The 23613-nt window shown below is 38.6% G+C and overlaps 1 long non-coding RNA gene across 1 annotated transcript; it reads right to left on the minus strand.

The window, feature by feature from the left end:
- Window positions 1-846: 846 nt before the first annotated feature.
- Window positions 847-2279, minus strand: LOC134670365 (uncharacterized). Its single transcript, XR_010099046.1, has 2 exons — window positions 1779-2279; window positions 847-1057 (listed from the first exon to the last, which is right to left on the minus strand). It is a non-coding gene; the product is annotated as an uncharacterized LOC134670365 (long non-coding RNA).
- Between the last annotated feature and the right edge of the window lie 21334 nt (window positions 2280-23613).

The following is a 23613-nucleotide window of genomic DNA, read 5'->3' on the forward strand; positions in this document are numbered from 1 at the left end:
CATTGGGCTAGCGTGAGGACTATAACCCAAGCCCTCTCGCGCATGAGAGGAGGCCTGTGCTCAGCAGTGGGACGTAAATTGTAACGGTGCGTGTAACGAAGCGTTACACTATCGACCTTCATACTATTTCTGGCACCATACAAATTCTAAATTCCCCTTTTGAAATTCAAATCCTATTCCAAATTCCATTCAATGATTTTTATTTTCAGTTCGATCACATACTTTGATCGATAAACATCATTTTATCTAACAGACTGTACTTCCCAAGTTTCTAAACACGACCGTTTAAGTGTGATTTTTATTAGTAAACGTAATAATTCATAAGTGCGTGCAGTTCAGTATAGTGCTCGTTTTGTGGCCCTGCACACCTTCCAGATATATATCTACATCATCACCAAGGCACATATTGTAAGTTATTTGATTTCTAACCTTCTGAATTACGAAAGTGTTTTTATACATACCTATCTGTTAACACGTAACCTGTATTGTTACAGGTGCCTTTTTATTTAAATAATAAATACCCCTCATCGCTCTGGATCCTGCCTTTTCATTCCCATCATCCCTGTGAGGCTCCTCTACCTGCCCCCTCACACTGGCGCCACCAACGTGCTCAAACCCGGACCTGACAAGACACCCACCCGCCCTACGACGCTGAGCAGCCCGTTCCAGTACCTCCGTGCCAGCACCTGCTCCTACCCAACAACCGCAACCAGTTTTCTAACAATTTTTTTTTTATATTGTTTGTAATTGCTAGCTTTAACCCTTTACCAGGCCCCGAAGAACCAGCGTGTCTTAATACGTACTTTATATGCTGTTGCAACCGTATTGAACGCCTTGTAAAAAATGTATTTATGAAAGTCGGAGATCTTCCTCTAAACCAGAAATAAAAATGTGGGTTACGGTTATCCCATCGCCTGTCTAAGTAATGAACTGTCATACTAGATTTTGTCTTATTATATTCTTGATCAGGCCAAGGGATATATTCCACCCACATCTTATATCGGTTATAATAGTCAAGGTTTAACTCCAAATCTCCTACGAACCATTATATCAATCACTGAAAACATTATTTTATGATCTTCATTCATGGCACGCTTCAAAATCCAATAATATATCTTTAGCAGCCATTTAAATCCACTTGACCAGTGATGTTAGTGGTTTGTTTACAAATTCGAACACTTTACTGAATTTAAGAAAAACACAAGCAGATATATAGAACCATTTTTTGTTATTTTCATGATTTTAATGATTGTAAGGTAATATAATCATATATTTTGCTAAATACTCCTGCGTCCTTGTGATATGACCAGAATTAGGATGTGGGATGACTCTATCCCATTGCCTGGCTAGAATTTGCCTGTGTGGGAACTATTCTTCCCATGACCCGATTAGATTTTGGGGCTCTTTGGTTTTTGTTATTTATTTTTAAGTATACAGGCTGTATCAAAAATACGAGTAGGTACCTAATTCGTTTAAGGGCATTCTCGGTACGTATTTATTTTTTGTAAGTATAATAAAATAACTACCGATAATATATCCTGAGGGACGGTACGGTCGACATTTGTCGGGTATGTCGCCGTCTTATATATTATTACTAGCGACCCGCCCCCGCTTCGCACGGGTGCAATGCTGATACTAAATACTTACCTCATTACTTTTTGGTTAAAAGCAACTCAATTATTCAATTTTATGATACTATCTACAAGAAGAAATTCTTCAGGGAAAGCCTTTAAAAGGAGATTTTATAGCTAGGTACATGAATTCGCTCTAGGTTGAACACAAAAACTGTTTTATTACTTACGTGAGTTTTTATGACATGACAAGACAATTTACCGGGCCATGGGAAAAATAGCTCCCACACAGTTAAACTCTAATAAGGCCATGGGATAATGTCAACCCACATCCTAATTCTGGTCATACACAATAATGCATGAATATTTAGCAATGTTTACGATTACATTTGCTTTCAACACTCAAAATCTACAAAATATCAAAAAATTGTTCGATCTATGTACTTCTGTTTCATAGAAATTATGGAAAGTGTTCGAATTTCTCCGTAGTTTGCTGAAATTAGCGTTCAAGTGAATTGAAATGGCTGCCAAAGATATATTACGCAATTTAGAAGCGTGTTGTGAATGAAGATCATAAAATAATATTTTCAGGGATTGACAAAATATTTTGTAGGTGGTTTGGAGTTAAAACCTGACTACGGTAACCGATATAAGATGTGGGTGGAATATTTCCCTTGGCCTGGTAAAGGGTTAAGATCTTTTCAAAATTCTAAAAGGTTATAGTCGACCCAACTCAAATTTTCGCAATATCTCTCGGCCTAACATCATTTTATTTAATTTTCTATTTTACAACCAACCTTTTATCTAATCCTCAACCGTTTAACCAAAATTCCCCCCTTAAATAACCAATTACATATACATAATCACGCATCTATCATCATTCATCATCTTATACCAATTTATCTATATCTATTTTCTAATCCCTATTATGCCAGCGTCCTACGCTTTTTGTCGCGCCACGTAACAAAACTCTTAACATAGTGATTACACAAAACATCTATCACATACAATTACACAATCCAAGATTTCCACTGAAATCTCACAAGTTGGTTTCAATCCTAAGTGTTTTTAAAACTCCTTGGAGTCACTGAAGTGCGAACCAATCCTGACTTACGGCAGTACTGTTGGAGATAATCCGATAGCTTATCCTTCACCCGATTAAATAAATATACACAACTAAGCCTAATATCACAATAAACTTCTCCTTTCGATTCAATAAAAAATAAAATTTAATAACTACATATTTTATTTATATTGATAACATCAATTATTCTCTTCGTGATAGGTATCCACTTTAATAAACAATGAATCCAGCACTATTAAATAAACCTGAACTCATCTATGAGCTCAAACTCAGGAACATTCAGTTCCCAGCCACCGCGCAGGCTGATGATTTAAGACAGCTCCTCACTCCAAATTTATTCGCGGACCCGTGTTCGAATCTCTCCAGCCCATATGATCTTGAACAGGATATCACCGAAATTAGCAGATGCCTCACAATAGTTTCTTCTCAGCTACAGCTTGCGACCACCAACCAAGCGAAGCACGATAGAATAGCGGTTTTCTTATTTCATTTATATAACAGAATAGAACGTCTCCATATTACCACTGAATTATCTCCAGAAATTATTGACAACTATTCGAAAATATGCGAATTTTTGTCAAAATGTCAAACAAAATTTAACATGTCACAACCGTCAACAACAACGTCAACTTACGCGTCAGCAACCTCTTTGATAGATGATTCCACAAATTTAGACCTACTTGCTCGAAAATTAACCAACCTCTCTGAAGCAAAACCAAGCGATTTAAAAAAATTCAACTATAAAGGCGATAGTTGCCCTTATGATTTTATTCGAAACATCGAAGAGTTTGCAATTGCGCGTAACATTGACGACAAACGCTTACACAAATATATATACGATTTTTTATCAGGCACTCCTTTAGATTGGTATAGGTCAAAGAAAACAACCCTTACAGATTGGAAATCATTTAAAACCCACTTCTTAAAAGATTTCGAATTGCATGACCATGACCACAACTTACTACAAAATATACATTCCCGTAAACAAAAACAACATGAACGAATAATAATGTATTTTTCAGCCATGGAAGCCCTCTTTTCCAAATTACATGAACCCCTTTCTGAAAAACAAAAAATAGATATCCTCCGTAGAAACATGAGCCCTTATTACAGTTCCAGATTAGTTCCTACAGATGTTACGTCTATAGACACATTATTCCAATCGTGCAAATGGTACGAAAGCTGTAATACTACCTCTACTTATAGCTCTAGCAACTATACCAACATTCAACAAGATTCTAACCATACCCCCCCTTCCCAACCGTACATACCACCATTCCCATTTAATAAACCGGTCCATACTGTAACAGCACCACCTTCTACGTTACGTTACTCCTGTCCGCGTTGCAGAACAAACGATCATTCTTTAGATATTTGTACAAGTAAAAATATAGTATGCTTCCGCTGTGGCAAACAAAATGTCACTTTTGCAAAATGTACAGTTTGCCATAAATTTCCAAAAAACGCATAAAGGAGAAAAGTAACTTAAATAAAACTACTGCTACAGAATGGAACCAATGGTTAGATACCATTAAATTATTTATGTCATCATACAATACTACATCAGCACTTTTCACTCAAGATCCATACGATGAACGACCTTATGTCAACATCCAGACAAATAATTTAACTTTATGTGGCCTCTTAGACAGTGGCAGTGCTTTAACTATTTTCGGAAATAATTCCCATAAAATTCTCTTATCCCACAATTTTACCATAAATTACGACCATAAAGTCGTAGGCTCTGTAGCCGACGGCTACCCTATATACTCTATTGGTACAATTCAACTACCAATTTCGTACAAAAATATTGTGGCTATTATTACCGCTCATGTTATCCCTACTGTAAAGCAACCCTTGATTCTAGGCACAAATTTTTGGAGAAAATTCAATATAGCTCCCCACATATTACCTGACATAACGTCATATTCTGATAAACATATAGATACCCTAGTTATTTCCACCTGCGACCAACACATCACTAATTATGACAACCTTTCTGAAACTCAACAGTTAATTTCAGACACTATTATTGAAAAATTTAAAAATATTTCAACAGAAACCAAACCCTTAGGACGAACCCACCTCATTGAACATCACATAGATACCGGTGACCATCCACCAATGAAACAGCGATGCTATAGGCTTTCTCCAGAGAAACAAAAAGCTTTATGCAAAGAAGTTGATGAAATGCTAAAACTTAATGTTATCGAACCCTGTGAAAGCCCATGGCTAAACCCTGTCATAATAACTCCTAAAAAAGATGGAACGTGGCGTTTTTGCATCGACAGCCGTAAACTAAATTCGATTACGCGCAAAGATGCCTACAAACTCCCACTCATTTCTGACATTTTAGATAATCTAAAAAATGCTAAATATCTATCATCGATAGACATAGCAAAAGCATTTTGGGAAATACCCCTACGCCCCTCTGATAGACCTAAAACTAGTTTCCACGTACCCTCAAAAGGCATGTACATGTTTCGCGTAATGCCTTTTGGATTGACTAATGCCCCTGCTACCCAACAACGCTTTATGGATGCGTTATTCCCTTCTGAAAACCTTGATAACTCAGTATTTACCTACTTAGATGATATTATCATCATAAGTAATACTTTCGATGAACACATCACTTTACTTAATAAAGTTTACCAAAGGCTAGTACAAGCCAACATTACTATAAACTTCCCCAAGTGTTCATTTTTCAAAAAAGAACTTAAATATCTTGGTTACATAGTTAATGAACACGGCTTTCAAACAGATCCTGACAAGGTTAAGGCAATACTTAACATCCCACCTCCCACAACTCCTCGAGAAGTTAAAAAGTTCCTAGGTACAGCAAGTTGGTATAGACGCTTTATCCCCGATTTCAGCACAAAGGTTGCACCACTAACTAAACTTACCTCCACTTCCAAAAAAGCACCACCATTTAAATGGACATCACTAGAAGACAATGCCTTTAAATCCATTAAAGAAGCTCTAGTCTCTACCCCTGTTCTTGCTTGCCCAGACTTCTCAAAACCCTTCGCAGTCCACTGTGATGCATCCAGCTTCGGCATCGGTGCCATGCTGACCCAAGAATTTGATGGCGTTGAGAAACCCATTGCTTATATGAGCAAATCCCTAACTGGTCCCCAAAGAAATTACTCAATTACAGAAAGAGAACTCTTAAGTGTCTTACTAGCCCTAGAACATTGGCGTTGCTATCTTGACAACGGCTTAAAGTTCACAATCTACACAGACCATTCCGCATTACAATGGTTTCTCCATCTAGATAATCCAACCGGACGTCTAGCCCGCTGGAGTATTCGTCTATCTACATTTAACTTCGAAATTAAACATAAACGTAGTAAAGATCATCTAATCCCTGACGCTTTATCACGCTTACCTTCAGTAGACGTTATTAACTACAATAGTTCTAATACCAATGACGACTGGTATAATAATATCTACGCTAAATGCAGTTCTAACCCCAACACCACTCCAGATTACATAATACATAATAATAAATTATACCGATACTCAAAAACCCCTTCGTTACTCCAATCTGAGTATAATTGGAAAGAAGTTATCCCACTAGAGTACAGAATACCCATTATCACAGAAAATCATTCCACCCCAACTTGCGCTCATTTCGGAACATTTAAAACATACAATAAAGTTAAATTGAAATATTTTTGGCCAGGAATGTACAAAGATATTTCAAATTTTATTGCCAAATGCGAGACTTGCTTAGCTTGCAAACACCAAACCCAACTAAAACTTGGCCTAATGGGTAAACCTAAGCAATGCTCTCGACCCTTTCAATGCATTTCAATAGATTTGATCGGCCCCTTGCCTACTACACTAAAACACAACAGATTCATCTTTGTCGTTACTTGCTGTTTTTCAAAATACTGCCTCCTCTTTGCGATTAAACGTGCTACGTCATCAGTAATCGTTCATATTCTAGAAAACCTAGTTTTCCTAGTGTACGGAATCCCACAGACCATAATTCTTGACCATGGTCCTCAATTCGTTAGTCAAGAGACAACGGATTTATTCCACTCCTATCAGATCCCAAAAATACACTATTGCGCAATTAAATGCGCCCAACCAAATCCCGTGGAGAGATATAATAAAGTTGTTACCACAGCAATATCCTCATTCATACAGGATGACCACAGGAATTGGGATATCAACCTACATAAGATACAATTTGCTATTAATACTTCCGTAAATGAAACAACAAATTATACTCCTTCTTTCCTTGTATTTGGTCGCGAATTAGTCACATGTGGATCAGCATACGATAAATCTGATCTCACAGATGATATTATATTCGCGCCCAGAGACGAATACGCTGATAATCTTGGTCTTCTCCAGCCTGTCTTCTCCGAAGTACAAGCCCGTCTTTGGAGAGCGCACCAAACCAATTCTTCATCGTATAATAAACATCACCAACATTTCGAATTCAACGAAAATGACATCGTCTGGAAACGAAATTACGCAATTAGTAATTCTCCTAAACACTATTCTGCTAAACTTGCACCCAAGTTTATTAAATGTTCTATCCTAAAAAAAATATCACCCTTAGTATATGTCCTACAAGACATGTCCGGCAAAATGCTCGGACGATGGCATATTAGAGACCTTAAACCTCTCCCCAAAATTCTAAAATAAATAATATACTGTTTTTCCTTAATTAGATTCTTATTTGGCTCAAACTTAGCTACTTTTCTCCTAAGCTCCTAACTTGTAAAATATTGTATATAATGTTATACATTTATAATTATATCTCATCCCCATTATACATTTCGGACTCATTACATTTCGTACATACCTACTTAGTACGAATTTATACGTTCATTTATACTATTTAATTTATATAACGTTATATTACGTTCATATAACGTTATTCAAAGCTAACTCTACCAGAGTTAGAACAATACTTATTTATATATTTCTTCCCTTGACATAACGTTCATATTTACGTACTTAGGTACATACGTACCGTACAGTACATTTATTAATTCCATTAAGGAATTATCTTATGATATTTTGTAGTAATCCTACATTCCATACGGCATTATTTTGTTGAATAAATTCCAACAATCGTACTCTTTGTAGGTACACATTATTGTAGATATTATATTTAGATTCATTAATATTCAGCGGGTGGTTACTGATTAATAAGCCTTAATACTAATGGAGAGCGATTTAATGAGTACGTCCTCTACTTAAAGGAGTACTCTATTGAAACTTATTTTGGTTAAACAATTAACCAAAATTTTATAAGATGATGTATGAATGACCTTTGGTATGCATGTTTAAATCGCCTCTCTTGTATGATAAACATTGTATATAACATCCCCACCTTCTAAATTTATCACTCATACCCATATTCATTACATTATATTTACATTACGGAAAAATCCTTTGACCATAAGCCCCAGGATTTTCCCTTCCAGGGCGACCCCGGTAGTGTAACGGTGCGTGTAACGAAGCGTTACACTATCGACCTTCATACTATTTCTGGCACCATACAAATTCTAAATTCCCCTTTTGAAATTCAAATCCTATTCCAAATTCCATTCAATGATTTTTATTTTCAGTTCGATCACATACTTTGATCGATAAACATCATTTTATCTAACAGACTGTACTTCCCAAGTTTCTAAACACGACCGTTTAAGTGTGATTTTTATTAGTAAACGTAATAATTCATAAGTGCGTGCAGTTCAGTATAGTGCTCGTTTTGTGGCCCTGCACACCTTCCAGATATATATCTACATCATCACCAAGGCACATATTGTAAGTTATTTGATTTCTAACCTTCTGAATTACGAAAGTGTTTTTATACATACCTATCTGTTAACACGTAACCTGTATTGTTACAGGTGCCTTTTTATTTAAATAATAAATACCCCTCATCGCTCTGGATCCTGCCTTTTCATTCCCATCATCCCTGTGAGGCTCCTCTACCTGCCCCCTCACATAAATAGGCTGAAATGATGATGATGATGATGATAATGATCCGATATTGGATGTATTAGGATCCCATCCTATCCCTGTAGTAAGGCCGCGGGGGCGCGCCCTGTCGCCGTCTTTAGCGGTCACGCACACTACAATAAACATTATGCCTACATATACGAACACAAACAAATATTATCGGTCCGACAGCTGACGGTGGCTCCGACAGCAAAATTTATCGGAAGCGCCTTTCCGATATCGGATGTCGGAAGGTGCCTATGACAAAAACAGCTGCAATAGAGGGCCATTGGCATTAAGTCCGCTTTTGTGTTGTCTATTGTTTTTTTTTTTTGAAATAGTGATTGAATAAATGTATAAATAAGTACAGAAAACCACATATTTCTTACATTTTACTTCCTTCCGACATCCGATATCGGATCGGACAATGTGAAAACGCTCTTAGCAGGGTCGTAATCAAGGTCGAAAGCCGGATCAAAACGTTAACACAGCATCGGCCTCCGAAGAGTCCGAAGCTTCCGGGCTTTGCTAACTTGCCCGCGATTTTTATTCAAAAGCTCGGTTCTGGGTTCTGGGTACAAAGAGGGTGGAAGAATGGATAGTGTAAGCTTTTTTGCTTAATTCCCTGACTTTTCGAGCTTTTGCGGTACGCCGCCCATACGTCAAACCTTGACAAGCAAAATGAAACTTTGATTTAGTCAACACAAAGTTCAATTTAGAATGGATCAGGAGACCTTTTTGTAGGTCTCTGGGCGGCTAGAGGTTAAGTGACTGATTAGCGCTAATTGGTGATTATGAATAATGAATCATGATTTTTGGCATTCGGCACTTTTTATGAATAAGTACGACAGGTTTTAAGTTTTAACTACCTTTTAATTTAGCTTTTATTATTATTATTTGTATCTCCTTGGATATCACGGGCCTATAATCCCGGTTTTTTGATAGGCTTGCGTGGGGACACAGATCCAACACGTAGAGGCCCCTTGGAGAGCTTTTATGTCATGTAGAACGCCTGCTGGAACCCGTTCACAGGTGCAACAATAGACACCCGTGAACCGGTCTCAGCAGGCATTGGGACTATTGTAGAAAAAGAGAACAGTATACCGGTCTATGGATTGAAGTTTGGGTGGACTATGAGACTGGGCTATTGTAAAAGAGGTCCGGACACCTGCCATAACAATGTTAACACCGTCATCGAGGCAGGCGGTGACTCGCCGCTGACTAGATGGGCCCCTGAAACTGCCGTCGTAAAGACGACCAGGAGCAACATCGGTGTGAGCGGCTCAGGGGTGTCGAGAGGTGTGCGCCGCTTTCTACCCAGTGGCTGTTAATAGCCACTGTGCCAACTCGCGTCTTATGCATCTTTCACTTCCACCCCTGGAGCATATAGCTCTAACGACTCCTCTCTGGACGGCCAATGAAGGCAAGCCAGAGCTGAGAGTCCTGCGGGTCCCCTTGGGGTCCACTCCGACCGACGAAAGCACGCCGGAGACGGAGACCCTGACCGACTCTCGGGAGCACTCGGGTCCGTGGGGTCGTTACTCCCCAACAGCTCGCCACAAGCTGCCCTGCGGGCTTATTATTATTATTATTATTAATTCTTTATTTCAGATAAATTTTATCCATACAATTGTTAGTTTGGCTTATGACTACGTTATTTACTTACTACTACTACATTAAATAACTATTTAATTATTATTAGGTCAACCCAAAATTTCAGGAAGGTACAATCCACCCTCTCTGCTATGACCTTAAGTATACTGTTGTGACTGCCCCGCACCCGACACAACAGAGACGCTATTCGTTTACGCCGGATGGCATAGAAGTCATCAGTTCGTTCCGCGGCGAACATCCCTGAAGCGCTGCAGTAACGGGGCAGTCCCAACAGCATCCTGAAGGCGTCGTTGTATTGGATTCGGAGGGCGTTGTATGCCTTTTGAGTATAGTTGACCCATAGACTGCTCGTGTAAAATACTTGACAGTACGCCTTGAAAAGGGTAATTTTGACTTGTTTCGAACAGCGAGCAAATCTACGGGCCAACATGTTACTCTGCACCGCCAGCGCCCTCCTTTCCCTTTCAATGTCGAGGTCATCTTTCAAATTTTCACACAGGATGTGTCCCAAGTATTTAAATTGTGTAACTCTTTCCAGTGATTTACCATTCAGTTGTATTTTGTGGTACACATTGGGATTCATCCTGTGTGACCTGAAAACCATGTATTCACTTTTACAGGCATTGTAAATAAGTCCATGTTTTTTCGCATATGACTCACACGTTTTCAGCATTTGCCTGAGAGCACATACCGAGGGGCTCAGCAACACCATGTCGTCCGCGTAGCTAATATTATTGACGCTAACTCCATCTACATGACAACCCACATGCATGTTGCTGAGCTCCTCGATCAGACCGTTAACATACAAGTTGAAGAGCTTAGGGGAGGTCAACCCCCCCTGCCTCACCCCGCACTCCAACCTGTATGCTCCCGACAGTGAGTCATTCCATTTAACGTAGTTAAACTGATTATTGTACCAATACTTAAGAACACCTATGAGCTCACGTGGTACACTCGTGCTAGCTAGCTTATCCCACAGGATACCATATGACACCAGATCAAAGGCCTTGGAGAGATCCAGGAAGCATGCGTACACCGGTGTACTTCTGTCGGTATAGTACTTGACGGTATGCTTTAGACTCAGAATGGCCGTCTCGGTTGACACCCCCTGCCTGAACCCAAACTGTGCATCGTGCAAGTCTAGGTATTTACCGAGACGGCAGTCAAGCAGACCGTCCAGCACCTTTGCTATAATCGTGGCCAATGAAATGGGTCTATAGTTTCCTTTATCAGAGAGATCACCGGTTTTGTTCTTAACTATTGGCACAACGATCGTTTTTAACATATCATGCGGCAAATACGAGTGACTAATACACATCGAATAGAACATGGCTAAGACTCTCGGCATGTGCGCACCAGCCATCTGCAGATGCTCGATGCTGAGACCATCATGCCCAGGTGACTTACCTCTAGTCATATGAGAAATTATATTTGACACTTCTTTGACAGTAAAACTTGTCACCTTGGCCTCCGGAGGAACCTCAGCATCGAGCGCCGGCAGCGTATGCCCCAACGGCGATTGCACCATAAAGTGGTTTTTAAACATATCCGCAATAGTTTCAGCATCACTATTTCCGTCAACAGCCGCCGGCAAGCCAGGTCGAATATTTAGGTCGTTTGTACATTTCCAAAATGTTTTAAAATCATTTTTTGACCGATGTAAGGCTATTGTGTCCATCTTAATTTGGTCTTGATGGTTTTGACACCATCTCAACCTAGATTTGAATAGCTTCCGACTTTCACACATTTCTTTATGCACATAACCTGTCATAGGTCTTCCATGAAGTACCCACGACTGGAACTTCAACCTGGCCCACCTGTGGGCATCGCTAACGTGTTTGTTCCAACCAGTTATATACCCCTTTTTTCTATTGACCGTCTTTTTGGAAGTACTTTTTGAGGCATCAGTTAATATATCTGTTATTTGTTTATATAACCGGTCTATTATCAAACGATGTCCATTATTACTACAAAAATATCACAACAATTAGTAAATTCTGGAGGAAAATTTATATCTTTCAATTTTGTATTACATATTTCACGATATTTGTAGTCCGGGAGCCGGCTGCATGAAACAAACCTCATCAAAAAATAGAATATACCTACCCTGTAGAGGTACCTGACATTTAGTAGATTCCAACGCACTTGGTCGGCCTAGGCTTAACCTGGCAGATTTTGTACAAATGGCAAAAACGTTGGACAAAAATTCATCAAAAAAAACCTCATCGAAAAATAGAATGAAACTTGTATGGTAGGATACCTGACCTTGAGGACAGTAAAAAAAAAGTGGTCGGCCTCACCTTAGCCTGGCAGTTTTTGCAGTCCGACCAGATTTATTGGGTCACGTGAGAGCTACAATTTACCTCATCGAAAAATAGAATGAAACAAACGGATTATAATAGCTAAAATAAGCCTGTTGACGTATGTCTTGGTCGGCCTCACCTTAACCTGGCAGTTTTTGCAGTCCGACCAGATTTATAAAAAAATCATCAAAACATTTTTATCGATAAATCGTATGAAACTTGTATGGTACGATAGCTGCCTTTGAGGACAGTAAAAAAAATGGTCGGCCAAATCCTGTATTTGCAGGTTCCTGTGTCCGACCAATTTTGTGGTACCACGTGAGAGCTACAATTTACCTCATCGAAAAATAGAATGAAACAAACGGATTATAATAGCTTAAATAAGCCTGTTGACGTATGTCTTGGTCGGCTTCACCTTAACCTGGCAGATTTTGCAGTCCGGCCAAATTTATAAAAAAAATCATCAAAAAAATTTTATCGAAAAATCGTGTGAAACTTGTATGGTACGATAGCTGCCTTTGAGGACAGTAATAAATAATTGGCCAAGCACGAAGTCAAGACTACGGTGTTCAGAGCACCGTACGACACATCCCTAGGTGGTTTTAAGTTTGGATACTAATACTAATTTATCCCATAAGTACATTTTATTCACTAGGAAATAAGAAGGTAATGTCTGGGAGCTCTGGGACCTTGGAGTTTGGACTTTTATTAAAGTCCTCTGGGCTAGTATAGGTAATGTAGAAGTTACAAAGCTTCTACCTTAGATATATTTTTTAGAGATTAAAGATTTTATTTACCACCTTGTCGGGTTGATTGTATATCCATACCAGATTACAGCTTTCTAACACTAACAATCAACCTCATCTTGGAGGTGAAAAGAGGAAAAATCGTAAGTCCCATTTCGGCCAACCGAAATCAAGAACGTTTATATAATATAGGCCTAATACTGTTTATCTAAAACGTTTGGTGAAGGCACATTTCTAGTAGAAACAAATTATTATGAATTTCTCTGTAATTTGTACAAACCATTTCGTAAACTGATATTCCGCTAAACTGTTGTTTTTACATCTTACTAGCATCCATAACATATTGAAGTATGATATTCTTCCACTTGTCTGAACATTTTTATTATTATTGATACTTTTTTGTGAGAATGGCTTTTTCTGCCACGGCACTTTGCCAATTATTGATTCTTTCAAACACCAAAATAGTTGACAATTTAATATACGTCAGAGTTGACAGGCAACTTCGAGCATGAAAAACTAAATCCGTCAAAAATACTGGGTATACATACAACCTCATAATCTTTGATATAGTCGCAATTGTTGTATTTTAAACTTGTAGACTGGGCAGGCACGACTCAAAAAGGAATAATATTACAATTAAGTCTGTGATTCGGCATTTCTCGGTTTTTGACGTTAGGCTTGTTTCTGACTCAAAATATAATTAACGTAAAGTATTAATCAATTTGCTCATGTTTCATATAAGTCACAGAAATAAGTACCTAATAATAAATGTCTAAGTTTTAGTACAAGTAGGGTAACTGCGTCAGGTTGCCGTCCAGTACCTGTTTCCGTCCACTTGGCGGAGTTGCTACAAAGAATTGCGTATAATTCATTGACATAGATATCTCAGGACTGGCCTTACAGGCAATAATAATAAGGCATGACAGGGGCCAGTACAGCGGTGTGACACTGCTACAACGCGATTGGTTGATGAGTTCGCATAACCCGCGCGATTGGTTGACGAGTTCGCATCACGCGCGCTATTGGTCGCAACTAGTTACGTTAGACTGCACGGTTGGCTGGAATTCGTGAGTCACACCGCTAAACTAGTACCAGTTTTAGTGCCCGTAAGGCCAGTCCATAGATATATACGTTAATGGTATAATTTGAATATAAACCTAACTTACCGGACAATTTTGAACTTATTGTAAATCAGTTTTTAAAAGCAAAAATATTTTAGTAGAACTGGAATTCATGAGTACCAAATCTTAACTGACATTTTTGTTACTCAAACAAGTTTGATCAAGATCGGCTTACTTTATATTTCGTCAACTTTACCTTTGTTTCCAAAAACTGTGATTTGTGAATTTTAATTTTTTTTTCGTAACAGAATAGTATCTAGTTGCTGCTCTCACCGATCGGTTCAAAAATATACATACTTTATACAATTAATACATAAATGTAATGGTACTTAATGAAAAGGAATAGGTACTGTTTCGACGAATCAGACACTCTCAGTAAAATCTATAGGTAGATGACGCCATAGCTGTTAATAAATATTGAAGACTTTATTATCTCTTACTAACTCTATGTGCTCTAATGTGAAAAAAAAACACAACGACAGTGAAGAACGGAATTCTTAATTTAAATTTGAACTGATAAACTCCAATAATAAATATGATTCTTACTGAGCACACTGCGATAGTCCATTGGTTGGAAAGCCCGTTCGAAATTTAAACTTATTTGCTTTATAATAAGGTTGCATTTTGCAGATCTTTTACTCTCTCATACTTATAGTAGGCTATTCAGAAAAAAAAATGAAATATCTCAAAAGTAAGTAAGTAGAATTAAACTTTGTATCAAAGACATAAGTCATAAATTTCAATGTCAAAGTTTTAAGTAAGGATCTTTCTTACTAAATTACTTCTTAATATGAATGACCAGTGTAAGCATCAGTTAGCTAGCCCTAAGCAACCAAAGGTCAGGCTGCAGTTTAAAAACTAATAAAGTTAGAGTTAACCTGATAATTTTCCCGCCGTCTCCATACTCGTTTTAGTTCGATATTGACTGGTCAGCTGCCTGTTAGCTATAGTTTTCCCGAAAATCGCCAGGACAGAGGTGAAAATTTTTGTATGAAAACTTGCAACTTTAAATGCATTTTTTATCGAAACTATTGCATTCTAAAATGAAGTTAAAATCAGTCCATCGACTCAGTTTTTTGCAAGCTTTCTAATGGTACCTCACACGATTCTTACAATTGAAAATAAAATTCAGCCTACCCCTCTTAACCCCTAAATTTCCCCCTAAAATCAGAAATAAGCAGTTTCGATTTATTCACAGTGTTAGTGATGGTACGTTCCATAACTATTCCAAATTTCAGGTACCTACATCAAACGGTCTTTGAGAAAAACGCATTTAACCGATTTCCAAGACCGAAGTGATCCCATAAGAGCACCGTGAACAAAGTTTTGTACGGTGCTCTAAAAAATGGTCGGCTAAATCCTGTGTTTGCAGGTTCCTGTGTCCGACCAATTTTGTGGTACCACGTGAGAGCTACAATTTACCTCATCGAAAAATAGAATGAAACAAACGGATTATAATAGCTTAAATAAGCCTGTTGACGTATGTCTTGGTCGGCCTCACCTTAACCTGGCAGTTTTTGCAGTCCGACCAAATTTATGAAAAAATCATCAAAATTTTTTTATCGAAAAATCGTATGAAACTTGTATGGTACGATAGCTGCCTTTGAGGACAGTAATAAAAAAATGGTCGGCCAAATCCTGTGTTTGCAGGTTCCTGTGTCCGACCAATTTTGTGGTACCACGTAAGAGCTACAATTTACCTCATCGAAAAATAGAATGAAACAAACGGATTATAATAGCTAAAATAAGCCTGTTGACGTATGTCTTGGTCGGCCTCACCTTAACCTGGCAGTTTTTGCGGTCCGACCAAATATATAAAAAAAATTCAAAAAAATTTTATCGAAAAATCGTATGAAACTTGTATGGTACGATAGCTGCCTTTGAGGACAGTAAAAAAAAATGGTCGGCCAAATCCTGTGTTGGCAGGTTCCTGTGTCCGACCAATTTTGTGGTACCACGTGAGAGCTACAATTTACCTCATCGAAAAATAGAATGAAACAAACGGATTATAATAGCTAAAATAAGCCTGTTGACGTATGTCTTGGTCGGCCTCACCTTAACCTGGCAGTTTTTGCAGTCCGACCAAATTTATGAAAAAATCATCAAATTTTTTTTATCGAAAAATGGTATGAAACTTGTATGGTACGATAGCTGCCTTTGAGGACAGTAAAAAAAAAGTGGTCGGCCAAATCCTGTGTTGGCAGGTTCCTGTGTCCCACCAATTTTGTGGTACCACGTAAGAGCTACAATTTACCTCATCGAAAAATAGAATGAAACAAACGGATTATAATAGCTAAAATAAGCCTGTTGACGTATGTCTTGGTCGGCCTCACCTTAACCTGGCAGTATTTGCAGTCCGACCAAATTTATAAAAAAATCACCAAATTTTTTTTATCGAAAAATCGTATGAAACTTGTATGGTACGATAGCTGCCTTTGAGAACAGTAAAAAAAAATGGTCGGCCAAATCCTGTGTTGGCAGGTTCCTGTCTCCGACCAATTTTGTGGTACCACGTGAGAGTTACAATTTACCACATCGAAAAATAGAATGAAACAAACGGATAGTTAAAATAACCCTGTTGACGTATGGCTTGTTACGGGCGGCTTTCATAAATTCAATGTGGCAGTGTGCGGCAGAATCCACTTGCATCAAATTTGATGCAACACATTGTGGCTGGACATTAAGAGATGAAATGTGTAAGATCAAATGGTTTGAAGGACACATAACGCCTTTGCGAGTCGAAGAAATAACAATAAGATAATCACTTAATATATGTGAGGTTATCTTGTGTATTTTTATTTATTTATATTTATTGAGAAGTTCAACAGCGTTTACATTAAATAATATACAAAAAACATGAGAACTTATAGCATAGCCAATAACAGAACTTCCTGTAATTTATACATAATAAAAAATCATCTGTGGGTAGACTTGTAACTTGTGCTGTACAAGAATCGTAAATATAACTTAATTTGTAAGTCTTTACGGTACAAGGAAAAAGAGAAAAAATTAATAATAACTGTAAACTGGAAAAAAAATCCTAAAATAGTAGGTATAGCTCTAATTTTGCGTAAACAATAAATAAAAAATAGTAAAATAAAAATACATACAGTACCTACATAAACGAGCGAATCTATTAGTTTGTATGCATTAATTGGAATTTATGTGTTCGTGTGTGTGTGTGTGTGTGTGTGTGTGTGTGTGTGTGTGTGTGTGTGTGTGTGTGTGTGTAGTGTGTGTGGGTGGGTGTATGTGTGTAAGTGGGTGTGATAGTGCGTGACTACCAGGAAAGTTGCTTTGCAATTTGTGATTTGAAAACACGTCTGGAGGAGAAGAAAGGGTCAATGTTTTGGAACGATTTATTATAGGTACGTGCGATTCTACTCAGGATAGAATTTTGGCCATAATTGGTACGATGACAGGGAATATGGAATAGTGTGGTGTGACGAGTTCGGCGCGTGGGAGCGCGGAGCCCTAACTGTGACAGCAATCCAACGCAGTCTAGATGCCCGTTGAGAACATCGTGGAGGAACATTTTACCATTTATTTAAATTTTGGAAGGATCACGTGCAGTTTTTCCTCTTATATTACAAGTGTTCGATTGAAAACTAAGCTTTGGTGTATACCTGGATCACCTGCACGTACAAGAAGGCGTTTCATATACGCCCGCCCATCAGATAGGTACACAAAGTCATGATGCGTATGGAATACAGCATGTGTGGTCCTATTCTAGCTGTCACGTGGTATCACAAATTTGGTCGGACTGCAAAAACTGCCAGGCTACGGTGAGGCCGACCAAGCCATACGTCAACAGGTTTATTTTAGGTATTATAATCCGTTTGTTTCATTCTATTTTTCGATGAGGTAAATTGTAGCTCTCACGTGATACCACAAAATTGGTCGGACACAGGAACCTGCCAACACAGGATTTGGCCAACCACTTTTTTATTACTGTCCTCAAAGGCAGCTATCGTACCATACAAGTTTCACACGATTTTTCGATAAAATTTTTTTGATGATTTTTTTATAAATTTGGCCGGACTGCAAAAACTGCCAGGTTAAGGTGAGGCCGACCAAGACATACGTCAACAGGCTTATTTAAGCTATTATAATCCGTTTGTTTCATTCTATTTTTCGATGAGGTAAATTGTAGCTCTCACGTGGTACCACAAAATTGGTCGGACACAGGAACCTGCAAACACAGGATTTGGCCGACCATTTTTTTTTTACTGTCCTCAAAGGCAGCTATCGTACCATACAAGTTTCATACGATTTTTCGATAAAAAAATTTTGATGATTTTTTCATAAATTTGGTCGGACTGCAAAAACTGCCAGGTTAAGGTGAGGCCGACCAAGACATACGTCAACAGGCTTATTTTGCTATTATAATCCGTTTGTTTCATTTTATTTTTCGATGAGGTAAATTGTAGCTCTCACGTGGTACCACAAAATTGGTCGGACACAGGAACCTGCCAACACAGGATTTGGCCGACCACTTTTTTTTACTGTTCTCAAAGGCAGCTATCGTACCATACAAGTTTCATACGATTTTTCGATAAAAAATTTTTGATGATTTTTTTATAAATCTGGTCGGACTGCAAAAACTGCCAGGTTAAGGTGAGGCCGACCAAGACATACGTCGACAGGCTTATTTTAGCTATTATAATCCGTTTGTTTCATTCTATTTTTCGATGAGGTAAATTGTAGCTCTCACGTGACCCAATAAATCTGGTCGGACTGCAAAAACTGCCAGGCTAAGGTGAGGCCGACCACTTTTTTTTTACTGTCCTCAAGGTCAGGTATCCTACCATACAAGTTTCATTCTATTTTTCGATGAGGTTTTATTGATGAATTTTTGTCCAACGTTTTTGCCATTTGTACAAAATCTGCCAGGTTAAGCCTAGGCCGACCAAGTGCGTTGGAATCTACTAAATGTCAGGTACCTCTACAGGGTAGGTATATTCTATTTTTTGATGAGGTTTGTTTCATGCAGCCGGCTCCCGGACTATTGGCTATTTGATCGGGCTGCCTAACACCCCACTTTACATTATTACACTTTGATTCACTAATTACAACTTTTTGCATATTTACGTCCAAAACACATTCTAACTCAATTGGAAAATGGTCCGACCAGAAAACGTCGTTATGTATTTTTACCCCTCGTATAGTATTGAGGACACTTTCTGATACTAAACAGTGGTCCAACCACCGTTTCGACCCGTGAGCATCACTCATAAACGTGTAACTGTCCGAGCCTAGTCCTAACGTTATACTTAATATCCGCACAGTATAGGCTTTGCTCCGCACAAAAAGTCAAAAGTTCCTTACCGAATTTTTCCCCTGGATGTGCATTATAATCACCCAGCACGAAAACAGATTCCACATCGTAATTCTCTATTATTGCACTTACTTCGCCGAGACACTGTATAAACTCCGGTAGATTGTCACTTACGTCAACTGGCATGTAAACACTCATAATAACTAGGTGGTGATCTTTAACGCACGCTTTGATCGCAGCTATACGTGGATTACCGCACTCAATCACTGACACTGAATCAAACAGGTTATTACGCCACAGAAGCGCCACTCCTCCGTAGGGCCGCACGCGCAAGATTCCCGCCGATGTGTCCACCGCTGAGGTACCCGTGTAACCGAAGTCCTTATGAATGGATCCTAGGTATCCTAGGTCGTGTTTTAACAACCACGTTTCTTGGAGAGCTACGACATCGGCGAACTCGCATAATGATCGTACACACTCGACGGATCGCTTAAGCGATTTACAATTAAATGACACTAGTTTGGTAGAATTTGCTTGACTTTTACTTCCCATTTATTTATGTTTAAATTTGCCTTCAGAAACAGTCTCCCGTTTGCTTTGCTCAGTTGTAAGAGAGATAGATGTCGCTAGGAGCCCTAAGGTGGATCTAGTGGAAATATTCCCTGTCGAAGGGTAAGTCTAGGTAGCTTAGTGGTTGGCTATTATCACGGAGTCATCAGTTCGAGTCTCGTCCGAGGCATTGAATTATTCTTATTAGACCGGGAGATAGTGACACATTTTACTGGATCATTTGTACCAGTATGGCGGTTCGTCAGGGGTCTAAGTACGTAATGAAGGAAAGAAAAATGATGGTCATAGCGCTGGTACCGGCGGCCCAATCGCGTGGGCGTTAGTCGAACGTGTCGGATAAAATACGAGTGTCGAACGATTTGTTCCACAAAAATCCTGGTATTTTCAGATAGTCCATAAAAAAGAAGTAGGCGGTAGCATAATGCCATACTTCTCCGGTGTGACTTACAGCCCGCCATACTGAGGCGAACACATTAATTAAAAAAAACAATTCAACCATTTGTGCCAAGCTAATTTTTGCACAGGTGATCATCGTCGAGCAGCCATTCATGGACATCACCATGCCATACTCTTCGGACGGTTCCAAATGGCCGCCATACCGCCGCAAGGGAGTTAATTATTTTTGTTTTGCTAAACGATTTGTACCAGTATTGCATTTAAATTTTTGGAAAGTATTTGATAAAATGTGACCGTTATTATAATTGCCATACTTATAGTAGGGGGAAAAAGTGCTGCCATACTTGAAAAACTTATTTAATCGACACGTTTCAAAAATACGACTACGTATACTTAAAATAATTTTTTACAGCATGGCATCATCATATTCTGTTTGTTTGGATACAATTATACCTAAAAAAATTTATTGCAGATTATAACTACGGGGCGGACGACTGTGAGACTTAAGCCAAGACTTAAAACAAAAAAAAATATTTTGACGATTTGTACCAGTATGGCATTTGGATTTTTGGAAATTATATGATGCAATGTGACCATTATTATATTTGCCATACTTCTAATAGGGGGAAAAAGGGGCACCATACTTGAAATAAAAAAAATATATTGTACACATTTGCCACCTCCTACAGGTATGGCATTATGAAATTTCCATTTATGATCACACAGAAAGTCGAAAAAAAATTTCAAGATGGTACAAATCGTTTAGCAATAAAAAAAAATTTACTCCCTTGCGGCGGTATGGCGGCCATTTGGAACCATCCGAAAAGTATGGCATGGTGATGTCCATGAATGGCTGCTCGACGATGATCACCTGTGCAAAAATTAGCTTGGCACAAATGGTTGAATTGTTTTTTTTAAATTAATGTGTTCGCCTCAGTATGGCGGGCTGTAAGTCACACCGGAGAAGTATGGCATTATGCTACCGCCTACTTCTTTTTTATGGACTATCGGAAAATACCAGGATTTTTGTGGAACAAATCGTTCGACACTCGTATTTTATCCGACACGTTCGACTAAAAGTGACATTCCATTTCCAACTGCAGCTGCAATACTGTTCATTTTACTATGGAAATTGACAATGACAGCGACGCGTTTCCATAGTAAAATGAACAGTATTGCAGCTGCAGTTGGAAATGGAATGTCACTCTTACGCTCACGCGATTGGGCCGCCGGTGCCAGCGCTATGACCATCATTTTTCTTTCCTTCATTACGTACTTAGACCCCTGACGAACCGCCATACTGGTACAAATGACCCAGTAAAATGTGTCACTATCTCCCGGTCTATTTCCTTTTAAGTATTGAGGTAAGGTTGTCAAATCGTGGGACAGAGTCCTAGTCTCCTAAGGCCCAGGGTCCTTCCTATAGTACCTATTCAGTTCGATGAAATTTAAATCATACTCAATTGGAATAGAGTCGTTTTTTTTGTTTCGTTCAATTTTCAAACAAAACCAAAATCAACTCTATTCCTTGCACTATAGGTTGTTTCTATGACTAATGTATTTTGTCCGCTTTGCTCTACTTTTTACATCAAAGATTTTTTATTGGTAAGATATACAGAAATCATTTTTCTTTGCTCTTGGAGCATTCGCATCATAACTGAATAAAGAAAGTCGTGACTTGAGTGGATTTTTCTAACTTTACGTTCAGACAGCAAACAAGACTTTGAATTCGCGTTCAAAATATATTTCTCCGCACACAGAATGTAAAAATATCTAACAATTTGTAAATTATATCATTGTGATTTTCTTAAAAGCGTTTACTTGGTATATTATAGTATATTAGCCTTTTATACCTTAATAATATAAGTTACATTAAAAAAAAGGACATGCTAATTAAACGTATAGGGATTATCAAGGGCCTCTCAGCAAGTGAAGGCATCCTCTATATTTCTCCATGTACTTCTATTGTTTGCCGTGGTCGTCCAGTTATTGCCTGTTATTTTCTTAATTTCGTCCATTCATCTTTCTACAGGTTTCCCTTGAAAGAAGGTCATGTAAGACAAAATGTCCGCAAATAACCCGTAACGTTTATTTCGTTGTAGCATCAACAGGAGACCGGTGCGTGTCGGACCGCGATGTATCACGAACGGACATGATGGACGCACTGTCTTGTAAAACGACATACAGAATGTCTCTTCTTCCACGCGTTATCCCGGCATTTTGCCACGGCTCACATAGGAGCCTGGGGCCCGCTTGACAACTAATCCCATGATTTGACGTAGGCACTAGTTTTTACGAAAGCGGCTGCCATCTGACCTTCCAACCCAGAGGGGAAACTAGCCCTTATTGGGATTAGTCCGGTTTCCTCACGATGTTTTCCTTCACCGAAAAGCGACTAGTACCTAAATATAAAATGATATTTCGTACATAAGTTCCGAAAACTCATTGGTACGAGCCGGGGTTTGAACCCGCAACCTCCGGATTGCAAGTCGCACGCTCTAACCGCTAAGCGCTTTGCGCAGCGCCAGGCCAAAACGACATACAGAATGTATCAGAACGAAAGGCAAAGGAAGAGACCCACTAATGTTTAGGTCATACTGAGCAACTTTTAACTATGGGACCAACCACGAAATCGCGAAAAAAAAATTTACTCACACATAGGAAATTTCAACATCAGACCAGCAAAATAACAACCAATTTTTTTTCCGCGTTTTCGGGGTTGGTCCTATAGTAAAAGTTGCACAGTATGACCTAAACATTAATGAAAGCTAGCTAGAGAAGCTAGTTACTCATAACATCATAATTGGTGTCTAACCAAGTAACCAGTGATTATTTTATTTAACATTTATAAATTCAGTTTATTCTAAATGCTTTCCTTCAGAGCTGTGTGTCCTGAACCCCAGGCAAATGTTAGTCGGGGGATTTAATATTATACAAGCAGACAACAGGTAACGCGGTTT

This window comes from Cydia fagiglandana, chromosome 13 (assembly GCF_963556715.1).
Source record: "Cydia fagiglandana chromosome 13, ilCydFagi1.1, whole genome shotgun sequence".
NCBI classification, from domain to species: Eukaryota; Metazoa; Arthropoda; class Insecta; order Lepidoptera; family Tortricidae; genus Cydia; species Cydia fagiglandana.